Source organism: Emydura macquarii, unplaced genomic scaffold (genome assembly GCF_026122565.2).
Source record: "Emydura macquarii macquarii isolate MOO-44397 ecotype Brisbane River unplaced genomic scaffold, CSIRO-AGI_Emac_v2 contig_3328, whole genome shotgun sequence".
In the NCBI taxonomy this organism is placed as follows: Eukaryota; Metazoa; Chordata; order Testudines; family Chelidae; genus Emydura; species Emydura macquarii.
In genome coordinates, this window is record NW_027133465.1 from 520,710 (window position 1) to 525,588 (window position 4,879).

The 4,879-nt window shown below is 39.3% G+C and overlaps 1 pseudogene; it reads left to right on the plus strand.

Moving 5' to 3' along the window:
- The first annotated feature begins 736 nt into the window (after positions 1–736).
- LOC137143485 (taste receptor type 2 member 40-like) lies at positions 737–3,752 on the plus strand (annotated as a pseudogene).
- The last annotated feature ends 1,127 nt before the right edge of the window (positions 3,753–4,879 follow it).

Consider the following 4,879-nt stretch of genomic DNA (forward strand, 5'->3'; position numbering starts at 1 on the left):
CTAGATCTGGTCTGGATTCTAGTTTTGTTGCTTTGTTTTACAAAGATGAGTATCATTAGCCATCTATTATCGAAAAGGAAGTTGTGGTCCATGTTAACATCAGTATCTGCCTTGGACAATATGGCTAATGATACGTAACCTCGTTCATAAAATGTTCTGATACCTCTGGGTGAAAAGCACTTTATGAAATGCCAAGTTGCTTTTCGGTTTTTGTTTTTTTTTACACTCATGCTGAAGCAGCTTTAGTTTTTTTGTTTGTTTGTTTGTTTTTTGTATTTGGGGACTCATATATGATGCTATTATATAAACATGCAACTTATCTCCTAAGTAATTTTTTGAAAATGCATTGATCTATTGTGCTACAGAGTGTAATATCACATAATAAAAATGAGCTACTAGTCCTTTTGGCTACTAAGATATAACCTCCAAAATATAAATGGATTGGAACTAGGTACATCCACACCACAGCTGAAAGTGTAATTTTTGGTTTGGGTAGACATACACACACTAGATTTGATTGAGCTAGTGGGCCAAAAAAGAGCAGGTTAATGGTGGCGGCACAGGCTAGCTAACTAAGTATGTACGAGTCTTGGGAAGGACTGTAGTCAGTTGGCTAGCCCAGACTGCCATCTGCACTGCCACAGGTTCACAGCTTTATTTAGACCACTAGCCTGATCAAACTAGCATGAATAGGTCGACCTGAGCTGAAAACTACACCTCCAACTCCACCGTTGACATGCCCTATAAGGTAGCATTGTCTGCAGAAACAAGACCTCTGAGGACGGCATTGATTGCTCCTTTTCATCTCAATAGAATTTTCACTCTGAAGTCTATTTATGTTAATCTAGTTTAACTATTTCATTGCTGGTCATGTTAGCAGAAACATCAAGTTGGGATGTAATAGCAATATTGGAACATGGTGCTGCAGAGTAGCTAGTGGCTCTGGGTTTCCAGGCACCAGAACTGAGGAATTTTAAACTTTCTCCTCCTCCTCCTACTTAAAGTCACCTCCACCTTGCTAACAACAGTGGACAGAAGAGTTGCATCACCGCCACCTGATGATGATTTCATGCCAAAGACCTTCCTATCTATTTCTGGGTGCCAAATACCTCAACTGTCCCGTAACCACCCATTAAAATGTCCAGTCCCCACCTCCAGTTATTTCTATAATGGATGGAAGGAATTTAATCTCCACAATGGTGAACACAAGAGGATGCCATATTGGATTGAACTACATGGGACTGGGGGTGGGGAAATGAGGGGAGCTTCCTTCATAAATCCATGATTCTTGCCACATCAGTTATGTCTAATGCACTACAGAGGCTAATGGGCCCTTGCCTCTTGCACAATGCTGCACACACATACCTCGCTACGGACCACTGTCCTCATTGCAGCACCCAGCTAAAGTAGACATGTGGAGGCAAAGGGAGAGCCGTCTTCCTCTCTCCAAAATGCAGAGCTGCTCCACGAAGGTGGCTTCGGATTTTGGACAGATGAAGATTCCATTTCTGATGTGATTTCACCCAACACAAGTACTAGGGAATTCACATGGTGGTAGAGCCCCTGGCCCAGCCGCTGCTCTGTCCCCTTTGCATATTTTGCAGAAATCTCCACTACTAAAGACTTCATGGTAGAGTGAAGAAATGAACAGAAAATAGATGGATTAGAAAGATATATATATTAAAAGATGGTTAGACTAAACTAATAGCTTTTCTCTCTTCAAAGTTTCCTTTGTTTCCCTTACTGTATTATATTTAGTTTCTTCCTCGCTAGATCTGATCCATGTTTGAAATGTCTCTTTTTCCTTTTCTACTCCTTTTCTGTATATGTATTTCTTATCTTCATGCTTAGCTTTAAAAAGCTCTGTTTGGTTGTAATTCAATAAAATACCTAGGGCTATTTGCACATCTTACTCCTCCTTCTCTTGCAGCATGGAGGGTTTGTGGGAAATGGATTTATTGCAGTCATTAATTGCCTTGACTGGATCAAAAGTGGAAAAATAACTTCCTCTGATATGATCCTGATCCCTCTGAGCATATCAAAATTTGTGTTGCAAGGGACATTAACAGTGTTTATCCACAGTGTCTACTTTCCAGATATACCCAAATTGGCTCCTCTGAATGCAGCATCTACTGTACTATGGATGTTTGTAAACCAGGCCAGTCTCTGGTTTGCCACCTGACTCAGCCTGTTGTACTGCATGAATATCGCCATTTTCACCCAACCACTCATTGCGAACGAAGCGGAGAATCTCTGACATGGTTCCATGGCTGCTCCTGTTGTCAGTGCTGGATTCTTTTTTCACATCTATCCCCTTATTCTGGAATCTGTATGCAGTTCACCCCTGCAACTCAACAGGGGAACATCTAGAGAAAAACTCTGTGACAGACACTAATTTGGGTATCCCAGGGCTCTACATTTTTTTTCCTGTTCTCTACAGGGAGTTTCCTTCCTTTTACAATATCTCTGGTGTCTTCAATCCTGTTAATTATTTCTCTGTGGAGACACAAAGAAGATACAACAAAATACAGACAGCTTCAGAGATCCCAAGACAGGTGCTCATATAAATGCCATTAAAGCATTGATCTCTTTCCTTGTCATCTATGTTTCCAGTTTTGCTGCTCAAATTCCATTGTTAATGCTTAACAGTATAGATAACTACACCTGGAGTGTTGCAATCTGTGTAGTAACAGTTGCTGCATATCCTTCAGAACACTCCACATTTCAGGTACCCTCTCCCACAGCTTCCATATCCAGTCATCTTCACTGTCTTTTCCATTCCTTGAGTTACTCCTGCTACTTTCTCTGTAGTTGTCATAGAATCCTAGAGGATGAGGGTGGGACGAGAACTCAGGAGGTCATCTAGTCCAACCCCCTGTCATAGCCTTCCCTCCTAAACTCCTGTCAATATTTTTAGAATTAGTCGTCTTTTCACTGATTTTTGGTTACCATATACTTGTTGTGTCCTGAGATCTGATACTAGATTGCTTGCTAAGGGCAATCCTGAACTGTTCTACTAATGTTGTCTCTAATGTATGTATATTCACATATAATTTCAAGTAATACAGCTGAATGAACAGTGTTTATCCAAACACGTTATTCAAATGTTGCCATGTTTCATAGAATACATTAATTGAAGATTCAGTTTTAATAGTATTTAGCCAGCTCTAGTATTCACAAGGTTTAGTTTAGTTCTTCTTATAGTTCTAGTGAGCAATATGATACAGTGAACAGGGCAATGGAGTGGAAATGAGGAGTGCTATATTCTAATCTCAGCTCTGTTGGTTATTTACTGGGTGTCCTTTGGTAAATCACCTACCATCTCACTGCTTAGTTGTTCTGCTCTAAAATGGGGCTTTTTTAGCTACCTTTGTCAACTATTTGAGATCTGTGTATGAAAGCTGCCATATAAATGCTGAGTATTTATACCCATTTGTTTTTTCAGCTATAATTTTGTAGAAGCAGATTTTGTATTTAAATATATGTCTGTTTGGGTCCCCACATGTAATGAAATTCTGTGGCCATGTCAATGATTGATTTCTCTCTTTCTCTCTACCTCCAAACACAATCCCTGAAGAGCATGAGATTTTAACTTCCATGATGACTTTCCTGGAAATTCAGGTTTTGGAATGGAGGTAGGGACATGAAGGAAAAATCTTGTGAAATTTCCTTTTTTTTTCTTTCTTCTTTTTAACCAGTTCTCCTCTGTATATGAAGTTTATAGAGTTAAAGAATTGGAGCTCACGTCCTAGACTGCTTGTTAGTAATAGATTGGGTGGTAGTGTTAAAAACTGGTGACGTTAAACCAGGCTGCCTCGTGACTATCTCTGATGGGTTCCATTGATCAGTGGAGATACCATGACCCTTTATGAAATGTGTTGGGAACAAAGTGTTCAGAAAGGAGCTACAAGAATGATTCAAGCTTTGGAAAGCCTGTTTTACAGCAAGAGCTTAAAGAAGGACAATCTATTTATCATATCAAAAGGAGGGTTAAGAGGGGACTTGATCATAGTCTATAAATACCTACAAGAGAAAAGATTTTTGACAGTATATGCTCTTTAATCTATCAGACAAAGGCATAACAAGATCCAATAGCTGGAAGATGAAGCTAGATACAATAAGATTAGAAACAAGATGCAAATTATTTGTGAGGATAGCTAACCATTGGAACAAAGTACCCACCTGTATGGAGGGTTATCTATAATTTGAAGTCTTTAACTAAGATTGAATATCTTTTTAAAAGCCATTCTCTAACTCAAACAGAAGCTTGAGTAAGGAATTGTTTGGTGAAATTCTATGACCTGTATTATAATGGTTGTCTAGCTAGTTGATCTTTTTGGTCCCATGTGGTTTTATAATCTAATCGTAAACTCTCCGGAAAACACAGTAGCTTTCCCACCCCTCACTCACTGAGAAACAGGGTCTCCTGTCCCATGGTTTGTGAAGTCACTGACAGTAGAATTCTTAGTTAGTTAGTTAGAATTCAGCTAGTTTCTGATTTGGAGGGCCAAATCCTTAGCTTCTGTGTAACTCCTTTGACTTCAGTGAAGTTATACCACTGAGTTCATTAGAGTTATTGATATGCATTAATTTAGGATCTGGCACAAATGTGCAAAGTGCTTTTGGGTAAAAATCCTGCCATACAACAGGTTTCCTTTTCAGCCCCTGGGCAGCTAGCAGTAGGAGTAATTGGAAATGGGTTTATTTTCTGAGGAAAACATTGGCTATTTGGCTGAAAAATGAATTTTTTTACTGAAAATTAGAGGAGAGAATGGGGGTATGAGGCACCTGAACTACCATTTCCATGAGTCACTGCAGCAGCATTTCAGACTATTTCAGTTTATGACTATTTCAGTTTATGACAGAAGACATTTTAGTT